Genomic DNA, 20175 nt, shown 5'->3' on the forward strand with positions numbered 1-20175 from the left:
TACTTGTAACATTTTTGTTACAAGTGCCAAATCTGCACCCTTTTCTTCCCGCCTCTATGCAGTGGTAACACCACCAACGATGTGTGGTTTGCTGTTGTGTGGTGTGAGAAAATATCAAAAAAGTGTTGTGTTTATTCCAGAAATGCCAATAAAAGGATGTACAAAGAAGCCTGTGTTTTTTTTTCTTGTAAGAGCTAGCATCAAAAGGTTTGGAGTTCTGAAATTGCCATTTTCCAAGCTTTCAAGAACAGGTTGAGTGAAGACAAACACAATTATTTTTCATAAGTATAACTTCTGTTGTGTGAGATGTAGACAATGTTCCTTTTTTTAATTGGACATGCTTGCCCAGAATGGAAGAGGATGGTAGAACAGCGCAATGGGAACTCAACAAGGCATAAACCTTTGAAAAGTAGGTAAAATTCCAAGTTCAGAAAGGGATCGTTTAAACAAATCGGGCAAGAGCTATTTATTGATAATTCACAGTATTTGCTATCAAATTACAAAAATGTGCTGGATATGTTTCCAATTGTAAGGTAATGGCTTCCATGAATATTCAGAAAAGCAATGCACTGCTGTGTTGCCTTACCCCTTATAGTTAGAAATCACAAATTTCTCATAATGTTTCACATAACAAGTAAATACCATGTAAATACCATGAGCCAAAAATGAAGCCATGTAACACTGTATTTTATGCTGATGGCCTAAAGTGGCCTGCTTAGCATTTGGAAATAATGAAAACCAATGTGGTGAAGAATGCCATGCATACATTGTTTGAATAAACACAGGCTGACCTTTTGAAGGATAGATGACGTGCACAGGTCACAAATGTTTGCAGTGTCTGAAGCAGCATCTGAATGTAGGGAACATTTGTGAAATTAAAGGGTTGTGTAACTAGGTGCAGTAGGAAATGTATGATATGTTATCACAACCAATAGAAACCAACAAATGTCCTACCTTCCCATATTCCCACAGGTGTTCTGATAAAAATGGCACCTCACATGTCCTGGGTGCACTTTCTCTGGCCTAAAAGAAAAGGACTAAACCACAGGTACGGCAAACACTCTGTGAAGGGTGCATTGTGCCTTGTGGGCAGTTCATAGATATAGTGTTGGGACGTTACTCACACAAAAGAAAACAAGGAACCACATACATATTTGAAAAGAAGCTACATGTGCAAATTCGGATATACACAGTGTGCATTGTTGGTGCAATAATTTCATACACAGAATGCACAGAAATTTCCAAAAAGTGGATGACATACAGTATTTTGTGATATTTGATACTGGAAAAACACTGACATGCTCAGAAAACTGTGCAGGACCTACCTTCTCACGTTGCCACAGGTGTCCTGATACAAATGGTGTGGGTACAATGACCTAGGCCAAAGGGAAAGGGCTGAACTTCCATCATGGAAATGCTCAGTGGAGAGCATATTTGGGCTTGCGGCAAGCACATGTTTTGAGGGCTCTGGCATCACAACCACCAAGAAAAAGTGGCAACCCCATGCAATTTTGAAAAGGATAAACCCAGGGCAATCCAAAAACATTGTGTTTTTGTTGAATAATTTTTTACCTACAATGCACATTAGATAGGAAAGGTTGGGAAAGGACAATAGTTTGCATTAGTCATTTGGAAGTCAAAGAAATGGATGGGGAACAAAAACATGTTCATCTTCACACATTGCCACAGGTCTCACCTGTGTGGGTGCACTGACCTGGGCACAAAGGGAAAAGGCTAAACCAATGGTACACCAAACAGCCTCCTTGAAGAACAATTCCATTCTGTATTTGGCTTGGGGTGTCACAGCCACCAAGAAATACAGGGAAGCCATGCTTTTCTGAAAAGAAGACACCTGTGGGAATCCAAAGAGGTCTCACTTGTGTGAATTACACTAGAATGTATTACCCAGAATGCCAATCAAATTCCAAAATGTAGGGGGAAAAAACACAGCACTGAGATATTTGTCACCAGGAAACCACCGATCAAAACACATCAGCAACAACACATGTCCCACTTTCCCATATTTCAACAGGTGTCCTGATGAACACCTAACATGTGTGGGTGCACTGACCTGGGTGCAAAGGGAAAAGGCTAAACCACTGGCACACCAAATGCACTGGGAAGACCAAATCCATACTAGATTTGACCTTGTGAACACCCACAGATTTGGGTCTGGTGTATCGCAGTCACCATGGAAAACAGAGAACCCCAGGCATTACTGAAAAGAAGACACCAGTGGGGACCAATGATATGTCAACTGTTCTGAAAACACAAGATTCATCCTGCCTCACAGATTTGGGGATGGGGTGTCACAGCCACCAGGGAAATCAGGGAACTCCCTGCATTTATGAAAAGAAGACATCCAAGGGAATCGAAAGATGTATCACTTGCATGAATCTCGCAAGAATGTCATACCCAGAATGCACTGCGACTTTGGCAAAGTGACTACAATACACTTTTTTCAAACATTTCCCACTAGGAAATCACTGACACACTTGCAAAGCACCACATGTCCCACCTTCAAACATTAACGCCGATCTCCCAACAAAACCCGACCTCACATGCGTGGGCACGCTTACCTGGGCGGATAAGGTAAGGTAAACCATTGGTATGTCAACTGTTCAGAAAATGCAAGGTTCATCCTGCCCCCCAGATTTGCCATGGGATGTCACAGCCACCAAGGAAATCAGGGACCCCCTACCTTTCTGAAAAGAAGAGACACACGGGAATCCAAAGAGGTATCAGTTGTGTGAACTGCGCTAGAATTTCATACCCTAAATGCACCGCATAGTTGTAAATGTGACAAAGAATACACTATTTTCACACATTTCCCACTGGAAAATGACTGAAATGCTTGCAAAACAATTCATGTCCCACCTTCCCACATATGTTCCAATGAAAACCAGACCTCACATGCATGGGTGCACTTACCTGGATGGAAAAGAAAAAGGTTACACAATAGGTGTTTCGACGGTTCTGAAAATGAAAGATTCAGTCATGCCCACAGATTTGGGCTGGGGTGTCACAGCCACCAAAGAAACGAGGAAACCCCCTGCATTTCTGAAAAGAAGACACCAGGGGGAATACAAAGAGGCATCCCTTGGGTGAATCGTGCTAGAATTTCTTACCCAGAAAGCACTGCAAATTTGTAAACATTTCACTCTGAGAAATGACCAAACCGCTCGCCAAACACCATATATCCAAACTTGCCAATTTCACACAGATGCCCTGATGAAAACCTGACAAAAAACTTAAATCAAGTGCATGGGTGCACTTACCTGGCCGGAAGAGAAAACGGTTTGACCCTCCCCAATCCCAGCAGCTGTCCCGTGGATTCCCGGTTGGGGCTCCTTACACTCCCCGAAGGGAAAAGGTTTAACGTGGCCCAGGAATCTGCTGTGTGGTCTCCATCTCACCCTAGTGGGAAAAGCTCTAACATGGCCTGGCCAAACCCCGGCCTTGGGTGTGTTTCTCGCACTTGGGTCGACCGGCCCCCAGACCAGTGGTGGTCCCCACTCCCCTGAGGGAAAAGCTTTAACATATCCCGGCAAGAGTGCCAGGACAGCCAGGTTTGCTGTCCCCATCTTTGTGCCTCTGCTTCCCATGTGGTTCGACCATCCCCAAACACAGCGGCGGTCCTGGGGATCCCCATAGGGACCCTGTCCATCCCCAGAAGAAAAAGCTTTAACAAGGTCTGGCAGAGCTCCAGGATGGTCGAGGTCGGCCCCCCGCCTTGGGCATCTTCCTTGCACATAGGACGACCAGCCCCCAGCCCCCAGCCCATTGGCTGTTCATGGAGACCCGGCGGTGTCCGTGTCACTCCCTTGAGGAAAACCTCCCTGGAGTGGGGAGCATTAACATTGCCTGTCCAGAGCTCCAAGATGGCTGGGGGTGCTGCTCCTGTCTTTGGGCACCTCTCTCCCATGTTGGACGACCATCCCCAAGCCCAGCAGCAGTCCAGGGAAGGCCCAGCAGGGTCCACATCCCTCAATGTAAGGACAAGCTCAAACAGAGCCTGGCCAGAGCTCCAGCAAGGCCAGGGGTGCTGCCCCGGGCCTTGAGAGCATGTCTCCCATGTGGGTTGACCATCCCCAATCCCAGTAGTGTCCCAGGAAATGGATATCTCTAATGCAGCCCGGCCAGAACTGACAGCTAACTGTGCACCCCTGGTCTGGGCGTCTGCATCACATGTGCGTCGACCACCTCCCAGCCGAGAAGCAGTCCACCCTGGAAGCAAACGCTCTATCGTGGCCCGGACAGATCTCTAGGGTGCCTCGGGGTGCTGCCCTAGGAATTGGGATCTGTCTTATATCTGGGTAGACTGTCCCCCAGCCCAGCAGCAGGAAAAGCTGTAACGCGGCCCAGCCAGAGCTCCAGGGTGGCCATATGAAATGTAACCCTCCCTAGAGACAGATCAGCAGATTACACTGACAATCTGCCACTAGGGAGGTGAAAGATGTCCGCTCTATTCATTGTGGGTACAGATGGAAAGAGTGCCTTCCCAGGGGTGGCAATGAGGCTGGTCCCTCAATTGTGCACCCCCAGGGAAGCAGCCACGATCTGCCTTACTTGTAGCAATACCTGAGAGGGCTGGCCCACAAGATTAGGGCCAGCCCCATGATGCCCCCATGTTTGACACTCTAAATCGAGTGGTATATTGCTTTGCCTTCCATGGGGGAAAATCTGTGCAAAACAGCACCAATTTTCCCCCAAAGAAAGCAAAAAACATTATGTAATGTTGTGACGATTTTCAGTGTTGCTGTGGGAATGAGGGATCTGTATCCCGTGGGACACACCCAAATTAATTTTCACTGTGGCCTAGTGGTCCTTTCTGCTTCCTAGGGGTGGCAATACAGGACCAGACCGTCAATTGTGCACCCCCAGGGAAGCAGTAAGGATCTGCCCCTCCTTTGGGGATTCATGAGAGGGCTGGCCCACAGGCACAGGACCAGTCCCCTTATGCCCCCAAGTGTGCCACTCTGTATAAAGTCCTATGTTGTTTTGCATTCCTTGGGGGAAAATAAGTATGAAAAAGCACAAATTTGCCCCCAAATAAGGCAAAAAAATATAATGCCACTTCATGGAATTTCTGAGGCTGGGGGCTGTTTGGCCTGAGGGGGTCCCTCAACCCCAAAATGCATTCCCTGGCTGCCCAGTGGTATTTGCTGCTTCCAGCGGCAGCAAAATTGGGCATAAACCCCAGTTCAGCCCCCCTCCCCAAGGAAGCAGCAAGGGTGTTCAGCTGTGTGGGGGGAGTAGTAGGAGGGCTGGCCCCTTTTGCCCCCAATTTTACCGTTCTATCCCAGAGTTGAATATTGCTTTGTCTTCCTTGGGGGCAAAGCTTTGCAAAACAGCACCACTTTGACCCAAGTGAAGGTAAAACTAAATGTTGCCATCTTTGTGGCAATTTTGAGGGTTGGGGTGAGGGGCTGTTTGCCTGTTGGAGCCCCCACCCTAAAATCAATTCCCTCTTTTTTCAGTGTGATTGTTGGTCGATAATCGAACTACCATCAACCAGCAGTCTGCTTGGTGGAACACACGCTGAAAAGGGGAGGGCACAATGTTAGGAATGTGGAGGATGAGGTAGCTCATCCTCTGCATTTAAGGGGTTAATAAATGAATTATTTATTTGATTATTACTTGTAACTTATAGGCCCTGATGATCAATAATGGATGTGATAATAGGGTTTTCGTTTTTTTTTCTTTTTGAAGTATGAGGCTAGTAATTTACTGGCTTTATTGGAGCCACCATAATATTAAGCTTTACTTCTGAATATTTGTCAGCATTCCTTATTTGTGATCATTTTATTAAACTGTTCTATGTGTTTGGCTAACAGAAGTTCAAAATAATTTTCTGTGGGTTGATTAAAATAACATGTTCCAATTTAATTGAATGAAGTAAGTCATTTGAAATGTTTTCATTTTCTTTGTTTTGATGCAACAAATTGTATATTAACACTCTTAACATCACAGTAGATGCTTACCAAATAGTAGGTTAGGAAGTACCATGCACAAGGTTATTATTAAGGAATACAGCACACACATTTTCAACTTGTTTAATAAAAGGGGGATCTTTTAAAAGGAACATGTTAAATCTTTATCTGGAAGAAAAGCTAGATTTTAGATTCCATTCAATAACTGAAATAGATGGAGCATGATCAGAGATAAAAATGTGGCCAATTTCTAAAAGCAGAAAAGAAGTTGCTAGTGGTGCATTCACAAAAATATAATATAATCTGGACAAGGATTTATGTGGAGGTGTCATGATTCCTGCACCTCATGTCCCCAGCCCTCCAAGATGTCAGGCTGGAGCCAGGCCACGATCACCTACATGGCCCTCAAGGGCCTCTCCATCCCTCCAAAGACCCACTTGGAGTCAGACTTGGCGCTTGTGGCACCAGACACACTCACTCCCATAGGATAACATTGGGGATTGGACTTGTAATGCATTGATGGGGACAAGATGGATGCCCCCACATATTTCGGTTCCCAGAACTGCATGTGCAGTCTAGTCTTTTGGGTGTGGTTCAGCCCAGAGATACCTGGGATACTCAGAGACTATTTAAGCCACGCCCAGGCTGAGAAACATGCTTTGTGTTTTCTGCACCTGCAGCAGGACACTCACTGTGTTCGGATCGGTCTCCAGTAGGCCTGCATCTTTCTTCTGCGCTCAGATCCTGCAAGAACAAGAACACTGTTAGGAACAGCCTTACCTTGCTGCGCTTCTGCCCATCATTCATCGCTTCTACTGTTCTGCGGGCATCTTCGGCAGTGTCATTCCCATCCCGGCACGCCGCTTCCTAAGGAAAAGGGAAAAGAACAGGAAAAAGGAATTAGTAACCATTCAGCCAATCTTCGCTTATTTTTAAAGACTGTACGAGCTTCAAACGCTTACCTGAATCCCAGCCGCTCTGGGGGAACTCTGTCTCCAGAACTTCTCATCCATCTGCAAGAGTGAAAAGACACTCCAGGTTAGCGTGGAAACATCTAGAGGCGCTGCATAACGCACTTACTCACCGCATTTCTTCTTCATAACCGACATCCACGCTGAAAACGTTGCGGCACCTAAAAGACACAGAAAAAGAACTCCGTTCAATACTAATACGAAAGGGTCACATCGCGCATCGCGCTCTCACTCACCTTCAGCGCTACTCATCTCAGCAGCACTTCGCCATCTCCGGACGCGGGCCATCATTTAAGGAAGTAAAGGAACAAAGTTAGAGAACTGTTCAAAAGACTCATTATACTTACCTGTCGGACTCTTGCCAGTGAAGTAACTAGGCAGCAACGAGCCCGCATAAATCAACGCGCCCCTGCGCTGAAAGCAGGACGGAGAGCACACTTTCCAAGAAAACAAGGTGAGCTGTGGATCAAAGGGAAGGGTTGGACCCCGGGGAAGAATTGGTTCAAGCACACAGAGACAATAGGGAGATAAATTCTACCAATCCTGTGTTTCAGGCCCAGTCTCCAGTCGAGTAGACTCCAGGGAAGGGTTTGAGGTTGTAAGAGGTCAGAACAGGCTGAGTGAAGTCCCCGTGGATACCAGGTGAGCGTTACAGAACACAACAAAGTCTCACATCAAAATCCACCTGGGCATCATGGAAACGTCAGAAACCGACCAGTTACCCCACATGTTGGGGCAGCTACGTTCCAAAGTACATGCAGCCAGGCAGGAGACCAACACCCTGAGGAGAGAGCTGATAGTAGCCAAAGAACGCACTGATGATTTAAGCAGGCAACTTCTCCAGTCACAAGCAGGGCATGCACCATTGACGGGAAGTGTGCCCCCAATGCCAGCACCATCAGCCAATCCCGTTCAGATAACCCTTCCTTGGGCAGCTCCCTTGGCCCCGCCCGAACGATTTACGGGGGATCCCAAGAGGTTTGCAATGTTCATGAACCAGTGCCACCTGCACTTCCTTTGTAGACCAGGGGCCTTTTCGAATGACCAATCACGGGTCGCTTTTGTGCTATCCTACCTGAGTGGTAGCGCCGCAGACTGGTCTGTACCCTTTGTGGCCCAAGACAATCCTTTGCTGCATGACTTCAGGGGCTTTCAGGAGGAGATGGAAAAGCTTTTCGCCCGTCGTACTCATGGGCAGGCATTAGACAACGAACTTCTGTCCCTACGCCAAGGGAATCAAGACCTATTAACATACATAGCCACGTTCAATAGACTCGTAGTTGAAGCAGAATGGCCAGTGGAGAAGAGAACCAATTTATTTCATTGGGGGTTGCGGGGGGAGCTCAAGGATGTTCTCGCACAAGTAGTGAACCCCCAGAAAGACTGCTCAGAATTCATTGACCTTGTTGTTCAACTGAATCATAGGTTGCAGGACCGAAGAGCAGATCGAACCAGACCGGACCCTCGCCCTATGTATGTTCGTTCAAACGACAATATTGCCCGCACAAAGGAAGGTTCAGGAGAACCAATGCAAATCGGGGGGGGTCAGATCCCCCTTGACTAAAGCAAAAAGAGATAAAAGGAGACAGCAGAAGTTATGTCTGTACGGTGGAAGGTCAGGTCATTTCCTTAAAGAGTACCCTGTGAAGCCACCAAGGAGGACGGTAGGGACCACAGACAAGGAAGATACCATTAAGGAATCGGAAAACTCCCCAGCCCGGCAAGTGTAGGGGTCCACTTGTCAAGCGAAGAAAGTGAACTACAGACCTCCCATTGTGCACTATCTGTGGTCTTGATCAATCGCCAACAACCATCTCGGATGCACGCAGTAAGAGCATACATTGACAGTGGATCCGTTGGGAATTACATCGACCAGGATCTTGCGGCAAAGATGGGGCTTCCGTTACGCCCTAAATCAACCACCGAAACTGTTACCACTGTCGACGGCACGGAAATAGATTCTGGTCCAGTACCCCAATTCACTGCAGCTTTAACCCTTCTGTGCCAGGATGGACAGTGAGAATCTATCTTTTTCGACCTCATTAAGGCACCACAGTTCCGGTTGATTTTGGGAATGCCATGGTTGGTAGCTCACAATCCTCGAATCGATTGGCGAGCAAAAGTATTGGCCTTTCCTGAGACTTGCGCCCACACATGTTATCGCCAAGAGAAACAATCAATAGACACCAGATCCTCCACGCTTGCGACTGTGGCAATCGGCACCCTACCAAGTGAATACCAGGACTTTCAAGATGTCTTTCAGAAAGAACAGGCTAATACCCTGCCACCGCATAGACCATACGATTGCCAAATCGACCTGATACCAGGCGCACAAATCCCTTGTGGGTGAATTTACGCACTCACGGAACCAGAAAACCAGCACCTGAAGGCCTATCTTGACCAATACCTGGCCAACGGGTTCATCCGTCCCTCGAAGTCTCCAGCAGCCAGTCCTCTATTCTTCGTACCAAAAAAGGAGGGGGACTTGAGAACGTGCATCGACTATCACGCACTGAACCAGATTACCGTAAAAAAACACTACCCCCTGCCACTGATCCCTGAATTGCTTGATCAAGTCAAAGATGCCCAAATCTACACAAGACCTGAGGGGGGCATATCACCTTGTTCGTGTAAAACAGGAGGACGAATGGAAAACCGCTTTTCGCACCAAATATGGCTTGTACGAATATCAAGTAATGCCCTTTGGCCTTTGCAACGCGCCTGCAGCATTTCAATACTTCATGAACGATGTCCTACGGGAATTGATTGATGTCTGTGCTCTAGTGTACATCAACGATATTCTAGTATATTCCGCATCAAAGCAGGACCACCTTAAACATGTCTGATCCATATTGGAGAAACTCTGTCAACACCAGCTCTACGCTAAACTCGAAAAGTGCTCATTCCACATCTCCGAGGTGGAATTCCTGGGCTTTATTCTCATCCCGAATGGAATCAGAATGGATGAACACAAGGTAGATGCTATCCTGAACTGGCCATCCCCAAATTAATTCAAGGGGCTTCAAAGTATGCTGGGTTTTGCAAACTTCTACCGCCGTTTCATCCCAGGATTTTCACAAATCGTGCATCCCATCACGTCATTGCTAAGGAAAAGCAACAAAAAGTTCCATTGGACAACAGAAGCCGAGGAAGCTTTCCAGGAAGTCAAAACAAGATTCACATCTGCCCCAATCTTATGCCACCCTCGCCCTGATCTGCCATACCTGGTGGAAACGGATGCCTCAAGCATGGCTATTGGAGCCGTCCTCTCACAAAAGGACCCGAAAAGGGCCAGTTACACCCTGGTCGCATAAATTCTCACCCCCTGAACTCAATTACGCTATCACAGACAAAGAACTTCTGGCCATTAAGTCAGCCTTTAAGGCATGGCGATACTATCTCTTGGGCGCCAGACACACAATCACCGTAATAACTAACCACTGGAACCTCCAGTACCTAAAAATGGCAAAGGCCCAATCCTCACGACAACTACGTTGGGCTCTTTTTTTTGCTGAATATGACTACGTGATTACATTTCGACCAGGGGTGAAAAACGGGAAGGCCGATGCCCTTTCCCGTATGGGGGTGGAAGAGCATGGGTATTAGACCACTGAACCAATAGCAATCATCCCGAGTGACAAGCTCCTAGGAATCACAGCAACCATAACTCAAAAAGAATTACATGAAGAAATCGAAAACCTGATGAGTCCGGAGCAATTACAAGCGTGGAGTGCACAAGGAGAACATTACATGATAAAAGATCAGTTGCCCTACTTCAGTAATTGTTTATTCTTACCAAACCAAGAACTACGAGAACAAGTAATGTCCGGTTATCATGATTCCTTGATCGAGGGCCACCCTCGAATCGCTAAAACCCTAGCCAAGGTAAAATGAAATTATTGGTGGCCCACGTGGCGTAAAGACATTGTCCAATTCATCCTATCTTGTGGAGTGTGTGCTCAAAACAAGTCATCCAAGCAGAAACCGCCTGGGCTATTGCAACCATTGGAAATCCCACCAGCACCCTGGCACACGTTGTCCCTCGATTTTATTACTGACTTGCTACACAGTCAAGGGTTTAACACTATTCTTGTGGTCGTGGACATATTTTCAAAAATGGCACATGTCATTCCTCTTAAGGGGCTCACAAATGCTTCCACTCTGGCAAAGGTATTTCTTGAAGGCATCGTACGGCTCCTGGGGTTTCCTTTAGTTTTAGTCTCAGTCCGAGGTACTCAATTCGTATCTAATTTCTGGAGAAAATGCTGCTATATTGCCCAGATCGAAATCCAGCTATCCACCAGTCACCATCCCCAAACGGATGGTCAAACTGAGAGGACAAATCAGACGCTCGAGCAGTTTCTGCGTTGCATGTTACACCAAGCTGAAGGAAACTGGTTCGACCTATTATGGATAGCTGAAAATGCCTATAATAATTCCCTACACACCAGCACTGGGCAGACAACCTTTTATACCATGCATGGCAGGCACCGACGTACTTCTGAGTTGGACGTTCCTACAACCCTGGAAATGCCAGCAGTCAAAACCTTGCACACAACCATTTCTCAAACCTTTAAAAGGGCGCTGAACACCTACTTCAAGCTAAGAATCGCCAAAAGAAGTTTGCTGATCAACACTGAGCAAAGGCCCCCAACTACCAAATGGGAGACAAAGTCTGGCTGGCGTCTAAACACGTGTCCATTAAAGGAACCCAAACTTTCCGTCCAAGATACCTGGGTCCATTCACCGTCACCTCTGTGATAAATCCGGTGGCGGTCAGACTAGCTTTGCCGTCAAACATGCAGATTCATCCTGTGTTCCACGTGTATCTCCTTAAACCTGTTCAACCTGGGACCCGGGTAGCAACGCCACCGCAGCCAGTAGTAGTCGCCGGGGAGCCAGAATTCGAAGTCAAGGACATCTTGGATTCAAAGTATGTCAGATCCAATTATACTTCTTAGTAGACTGGAAGGGGTATGGTCCACAAGACAGGACATGGGAGCCTTGTGAGTACATCCATGCACCTCGCTTGCTTAGACGATTTAATCAAAACCATCTAAACAAACCAGGACCAGACAGAAGAGCCACCTTGAGAGGGGCCTTGGGGGGGAGTGCTGTCATGATTCCTGCCCCTCATTTCCCCAGCCCTCCAAGATGTCAGGCTGGAGCCAGGCCACGATCACCCACATGTCCCTCAAAGGCCTCTCCATCCCTCCAAAGACCCACTTGGAGTTAGACTTGGCGCTTGTGGCACCAGTCTGAATCACTCCCATAGGATAACATTGAGGATTGGACTTGTAGTGCATTGATGGGGACAACATGGATGCCCCCACATATTTCGGTTCCCAGAACTGCATGTGCAGTCTAGTCTTTTGGGTGTGGTTCAGCCCAGAGACACCTGGGATACTCAGAGACTATTTAAGCCACGCCCAGGCTGAGAAACATGCTTTGTGTTTTCTGCACCTGCAGCATGACACTCACTGTGTTCGGATCGGTCTCCAGTAGGCCTGCATCTTTCTTCTGCGCTCAGATCCTGCAAGAACAAGAACACTGTTAGGAACAGCCTTACCTTGCTGCGCTTCTGCCCATCATTCATTGCTTCTTCTGTTCTGCGGGCATCTTCGGCAGTGTCATTCCCACCCTGGCACGCCGCTTCCTAAGGAAAAGGGAAAAGAACAGGAAATAGGTATTAGTAAGCATTCAGCAAATCTTTGCTTATTTTTAAAGACTGTACAAGCTTCAAGCGCTTACCTGAATCCCAGCCGCTCTGGGGGAACTCTGTCTCTGGAATTTCTCATCCATCTGCAAGTGGGAAAAGACACTACAGGTTAGCGTGGAAACATCTAGAGGTGCAGCATACCGCGCTTGCTCACCGCATTTCTTCTTCATAACCAGCATCCATGCTGAAAACGTTGCGGCACCTAAAAGACACAGAAAAAGAACTCAGTTCAATACAAATACGAAAGGGTCGCATCGCGCATCGTGCTCTCACTCACCTTCAGTGCTACTCATCTCAGCAGCACGTCGCCATCCCCGGACGCCGGCCATCATCTAAGGAAGGAAAGGAACAAAGTTAGAGAACTGTTCAAAAGACTCATTATACTTACCTGTCAGACTCTTGCCAGTGAAGTAACTAGGCAGCAACGAGCCCGCATCAATCAATGTGCCCCTGAGCTGAAAGCAGGACAGAGAGCACACTTTCCAAGAAAACAAGGTGAGCTGTGGATCAAAGGGAAGGGTTGGACCCCATGGAAGAAGGGGTTCAAGCACACAGAGACAATAGGGAGTTAAACTCTACCAATCCTGTGTTTCAGGCCCAGTCTCCAGTCGAGTAGACTCCAGGGAAGGGTTTGAGGTCGTAAGAGGTCAGAACAGGCTGAGTGACGTCCCTGTGGATACCAGGTGAGCATTACAGGAGGAGTGTAAAAAGTAAACTCTTTAGAATCTGGATGGCAGAAACCCCAGGTGTCAACATTGTCTAGTCTTCTTTAAAGTTTAAAAGATGTTTGTGTGCCTTAGAATTAATACATGTAGTTCTAGATTTTTGGCCAAGGGTGAAGTCAAACATGTAATTAGAGTCATCATTAATAATAAGATGCTCACAATCTTTTTGAACAATCTTTTAAATGAATCCAAATGTCTGGGTTGGGAGTCGTGGGACCATATATATTGACAATAGTAACTGGTAATCTATAAATAGTGGCTTCAATAATAGACCAACAACCTAAAGAATCATGTTATTCATTATCTAAATTAAAGGACAACAGTATATTGATAATTATGGTAACTCCTCCTTTCTTCCCTAGAATTGAAGAAAGGAAGACTTCGCCTAGCCATAATCTTCTTAGTTGATTATTCCCCTCTTCTGAATTTAAGTGAGTCTCTTGGATAAAAGCTATATCCCCTTAATATTTTCACAAAGACACAATGCTCTTTGTATTTTAACAGGGTGATTTAGAACTTTGACATTCCAAGTGACAATTGTTATACTCATCACTTAGACTGGATAAATATGATACATAATCATAATGCACAAATCATAAAATAACATACTATATGAAAGCTAAGAACATGTTGAGTGTACCATATTCATACTGATTTAAATAATAACCAAAGGACTTGTAAAAACTTAAAAAAACAGTTATTTTAGGTAGGGCACACAAAAGAGTGTGATGAAAGGTATGTGGTAATTGTGTAATATAAGTAAATAGATAAAGGTTATATGTTGACAGCAATGATCAAGGACAAGGAATACATATTTATTGGGGTAGTCATAAGCTAGAACATGCCGGACGACAACATCCCCAAGAACCCCTGACAATGAGGAACCAGTTAGATATAAGTAAAAAAGGACCATAAGGGCTAAATGAACACATTAGATTAAAAAAAAGTATCATAAAAGTGTAGAACAACCATGCCAATTCAGAAAATGCCATTAACTCGGTTGAGGACATGAATGGGATCAACATGTTTGATAGGAGATCTGGATTTCTCTCTGGGTTTATCAAAGACATCTAAAACATTGGGGGGTGCACCAAGATAAGATGTACGTCTGGACAGATAAAACGTTCCTGGTTTATACTTATTACGTTTGGAAGGTTTATGGACTCCATAAGCATTTCCTTGATTAGAGTGCATCATTGTACACAAAGTAGAAATGGATGAAGTGTCCATAGTCACAAATTAAAGGGACCTAACAACTCTATGAAGATTTTCAGGATCAGAATGTTCCTTATTAGAGCCATGTGGTGGGTTAATTAACATTCTAGCAGGATCCAACAAACCATACCTAATGCCAACATTTTTCCAAGCATCGCTTCCTTTTATCTTGCATGGCTTTTGAACAATCTGGTGAAATATAGATTTTATTGCAACGAAATAATAAAGGAGAATGTTTTTTGGTTGCTGACAGAATTTGACAAGCCTGCTGGTGTCATAATAGCAAAGCAAATAAAGGTTGTGGGGAGGAACTGTTAGTGAAAAAACGAGGTTTAATCCTATGTGCTCTTTGAAATTCATGAGATGGTAAGAAAGAAATGCCTAGGGCTACAGGTAACCAATCATATAGAAATGTAATGGTGTCTTCCTGCTCAGTATTCTGAGGGAATCCGTAGATTTGAATGTTGTCCCTTCTAGTTCTATTTTCCAAATGTATTATTTCAGCCTCCTTCTGAAAAACATTTTGCTGCATATGTTCCAATCCTTCCAGTCTGTCTTCCCCCCAAAAAATGCACTCTCTGCTTCATTCATCCTTAAAGTGATCACTTTCATTGTCTTCTTGAATGATCGAAAGTCTACTTGAATTGTAAGAGAGCGAGTATCCAACATTATAATGGAAGCTTGAGTATTGGATAGTTCACTTAAAATCTTTTTCATGCCTTTATTAAATGAAAACATTTCAATTGTTGATAGAGGTATACTCAGCTTCAACCTTAGCTGTGTCGATAACTTAATATTAAAGCACTCCTTAAAATAAGTGCAGAATTAATAAAGGAGTATAAATCACATTTTTTCCCACATGCAATTACACAACTGAGCATTGGATGTCAGTCATGAGTAGGCCGCATCATGTATGGTACGAGCTACATCCTCCCGTAGCATGCTATGCCATTTAATTTCCTCACAGAGGTGGACACGACTAGCATCATCAGGGCAAAGAGAGGTGCCTTCCTGTAGTCAACCGCGGGTCTGGATCCTCACCACAATCAAAGCCGTGAACAATCAAACCCTGGCAGTTTCACCATCAGGGTCCGGTCCACGTTCGGGAATATGATGAATCTCATCTCAAAGTAGCTCAGCTCCTCACCACTCGCCACATGCATCCTCATGCACAGGAAACAGGCGATGAGGCTGCAGCAGAGTGCAACCAAAACATCAAGCAGGACAGATTGGAAGGTAAACATTAAGTTGTGTGCGCTTTAAAGCAATACATTTAAAAAATATAGTTCCAAAGAAATAGTTAATTTGTTATGTTAGTAGGATCAAAGAAACTAAGCAGCCTTCTTGTCGGCCGATTAGCACACACCCCTATACCAATATTCCTGATACATAACAACTGGGTATACAGTTCAATCTGCTGAAATACTGGCTTCACATGTGGTCAGGTTTTCCATCTGTACTTGTTCAATTAGCTGTGGAAAGCCTATGCTGCCCCCAACTAGCATGCTGTGAGAAGGGGAGTTTTAGCACTGCTGGGACTATTGTCTAAGACCTCAGGGGACGCCGCAATGGCACAACAATGTGAAAACTTACTTTCACAAAAATACAAGCATTGTATCACCAAAAGCTTTGATAGGAGAAAACAAAAGTTCCATTTCTTTGAAGACCACATGACATATTCAACAGAGGAAGAAGATTTGCGTGGAGCCAGCTACAGTCACACAAATTGACGGACAGCAATACATGTTGCAGAGATTTATACTTTGACAATAGTGGTTGAATGCAATATAAAACAAATAGTCTTTATTTTCCATTGCAGTGGATAGTCCAGCCCCATTGATGAGCAGCAATTACCCTCGAGATGGATGGGGATGTAGAACTTACTCATACATCAATAAGAGAGCCATCTTAGGAAGTTGAGAAAAGGAAGACTGTTTTAATATCAATTATCTAAAACAGGGAGCATGACGAACATCAACGCAAATGCTCGAACTTCAAATCAAAATCCTTTAAGAAAAAAACTGCACTTTTGTAAGCAAAATGTGTCATCAATTACCTGTGTACTAATGTCATCCTATGTGGCAAACTACAAAAATGTATAAGCATGAGTGATTGGCTCTGAGTAAACATCTAAATATATGATCCATACTAGTCTAAAAAAGCTTAACTATGTGATTGGTTACTTTTTGATAAAACATTTTATTGTGTTTTATGACATAAACAAAACAACCACAAGCCAAGGGGGGTGGTAACAGAACACCCATAAGGTAAAGTACACAAAATTAAACGTTTAGAAGCACTCCATGCCAGCACCATCAACTGCAGGTTCACATAATGTTTTCAATAACACAATCCACCATGGCCCGCCCGCCCTCGTTTCCCCCAACCAACCACTTCCACTGTGATCACCATTGAGTCAGGTTGTCAAGGTCCAGTCTCTTCCCATTTCCCCCATATCTTGGATGCCTCGGCCGGGCATCCCTGTGTGCCGTAAACCTGGTGCTCCATCATGGCACATGAATCCATGTCAAGAATCCATTGCTCAAGTGTCGGGGGGTCGGGCACACCCCATTTTTGCGCAATGTTGCACTTCATCAGGGCCGCTGCAGTGTTCAATAACAGTTTTTCCCATTTATTAGAGTCAGATGTGTCAGGTACGCCCAGGATTAGAACTTTCGGATCAAGCTCAATGGAGCAGGTGAGTGCCCTGGACAGTTCAGCGCAACAGGCAATCCAGTAGGTGCGTATCCGGGGGCATGACCATAGGATATGGTAGAAGGTGCCCTCCTCCTCCTCCTCCCACAGCGGAGACAGTTTGGATTTGTTGCCCTCTTCCAACCATATAGTGCAGTTCCAGGGTAATATACTCTATGGAGGATTTTGAGCTGTACAAGTCTGAGCCTAGAGGAGATGGCCACCTCTCGCGGATGCATTAGGACCTGGATCCAATCCCCTGGATCTATCTCCCCCACATCTCTTTCCCACCTGGTTTTTAGTCTTGATAACTCAGCGGTAGCGAAGGATGTTATGGCGTTGTATAGAATGGATGTGCATTTACTAGGGATGTGCGCGGGGATCATATTGCGTTCTATCGGTGTATAGTCAGGGACCGTGCCATCTAAAGGTATATAGGTCCGCACGGCATGGGTCAGCCGCATAAAATGATATCGTTCCGTTGTGGGCAGTTGGAATTTGCACTTCATGTCCTCAAACGAGGTCAATTTCCCGTCTTTAAGGATATCTCCTACCTTCAGGATTCCATCGCGGCCATGGTTCAAGTTTTCCATTTCTTGGAGATTACTGTTTCTCCATAGAGGTTGTGCTGCAGTTATTTTATTTCCCCTCCCAACGAACATATGTGCCTGTCTCCAGATAGTGGTGATGTGAGTCTCAATTGTGGGCAGAGGCGGTCTCTTCGGGGGCTGGTATAGTATCTGCAACGGCTCTGTGCCCTGCATAGGTTCCACGTCAGCCCAGATGTGAGGTAGTGCTCTATCCCCATGAAGCAGATCATTAACTACCGCTAGTTGTGAGGCCCAGTAGTAGGTTTGGAGGCGGGGAACACCAATCCCTCCCTCCCAGACCGACCTCTGCAGAGTGCTTAATGCCACGCGTGACTGACCACCCCCCCATAGGAGTTCCCTAAGAAGGGTTTCGGTGTGGGTGAATTCGGGGGTGGGGATCATGAGTGGGGCGTTCTGCAGGACATATAAGAATCTTGGAAGTGACATCATTTTGAAGAGTGCGGCACGCCCCATGAGGGTCAGAGGGACATCAGAGGGAGGTTTCCAGTGGTGGACGTCCCTAGCGAACCTGTCTATAATCGGTTGGAGGTTGTGCATTACATATTTGGTTAGATCAGATGTTATCCATAACCCCAGGTATTTAAAGCCCTGTGTATCACCCCGGTACGGACATCTCGTGGAGTCGACCCGCTCACCCCCTTTCACCGGGAAAAGTACCGATTTCCTCGAGTTAATCCTTAACCAGCTAAATTCCCTGTAGGTGATGAAAATCTGGGTTACTGTGGGACAGCTCTGGGCCGGCTCGGCCAGGTATAGCAAGAGGTCATCAGCATAGAGCGAGAGACACGGTCCTCATGTCCCTCGGGGCATCTGAATCCCATCCATGCCCTGCTTTGGCGAAGCCACAGTGCTAGTGGTTCAATCGCAAGGGCGAAGAGGAGGGGGGAGAGGGGGCACCCTTGTCGCGTGCCTCTGCCCAGAGGGAAGGAACGGGAGGTCCACCCATTCACCCTAACTTCTGCTTGAATGTTGGTATATAACAGTTGAACCCACCCTAGAAAGCTCTCTCCGAACCCCATACGGATCATGATTTCCCAGAGGCTGTCCCATCGGATTGAATCAAATGCCTTTTCAAAATCTATAGCCAGCAGGGCGAGCGGGGCATCGAGGATAGGGGCCTGCTCGAGCGCCACATGGAGTTGGCGCAAGTTCATTCGGGTGGATTTGTGGGGCATAAAGCCACACTGATCGGGGTGTATCAGCGTGTCCGCTACCAGTTTGGCCAGGACTTTGGCTTCTCCGTTGATAAGTGAGATCGGCCTATAGGAGGCGCATTGCTCCTGGGGCTTGTCAGGTTTGGGGATGACCACTATGGTCGCTCTACACAGATCATCTGGGAGAGAACCCCTGTCTCGGGCGGCCAACAACATCTGATGCAGGGGAGGTGCTGTGTTGTTACCCCCAAGCTTCTGCCAGGTTTCAACCGGGAACCCGTTCAGGCCCGGGGTTTTCCCCGGCTGCAGTTGTCCAAGGGCTTCTAATATTTCAGCCTCCGAAAGCTCGGAGTCCAGCATCTCCCTTTGTTGAATCGACAGAGTGGGGATTTCCACGCCGTCCAGGAGGGACGGATCCAGGGGTAGAGTTGGGGCTTGGTATAGTGTAGCATAAAATTGGGCAAAGGCCTCCGCTATCTGAGCGTCCGACCGGCATGTCTCACCCTGCGGGGTGATAATCTCCCGGACACAGAGCTGCCCCTCATCTCTCGTCTCTAGCCACGCCAGCATTTTCCCCGCTTTATCCCCCAGCTCATATACCCTAGCTTTGGTTTCCCAGTGGGCCTGTTTGGCGTTATCTAACATTAGGTTTCGGAGGTATTCAATGGCACGTTTAAGGGACATGTGGGTCTGTGGGGTAGGATTAAGAGAGTGTTCGTTTTCTCGGCGAGTTACCTCCGTTTCCGCCTCAGTTATCTTCCGGAGCCTCTCCCTCCTCCTATTCGCCGTCCAAGAGATTATTTCCCCCCGCAGCACGGTCTTGTAGGCCTCCCATAATACTATCGGGTCATTATGGCCAGTATCATTAATCTCAAAGTATTCAGTCGAGACTTCCGTGAGGCGCTCAACTAGTTCCGGGAGGCCCAGATAATAGTTGTTCAGCCGCCACGTTCTAGGGGGGTTCAGTCCCTGCAATCGTGACTCCACCAACAGGGGTGAGTGATCCGAGATTCCTCGGGGGAGTAGGTCCGCCGAGAGGATCTTAAAGAGATCCGTGTGAGGTACGAATAGGTAATCAAGCCTGGAGAGGGAGGCGTGTGCCTCGGAGTGAAACGAGTAACCCCTGGTCCCGGGGTGCAGTTCCCGCCATACA

The sequence above is a fragment of the Ambystoma mexicanum genome, chromosome 3q (assembly GCF_040938575.1).
Source record: "Ambystoma mexicanum isolate Mex_15411 chromosome 3q, UKY_AmexF1_1, whole genome shotgun sequence".
NCBI lineage: Eukaryota > Metazoa > Chordata > Amphibia > Caudata > Ambystomatidae > Ambystoma > Ambystoma mexicanum.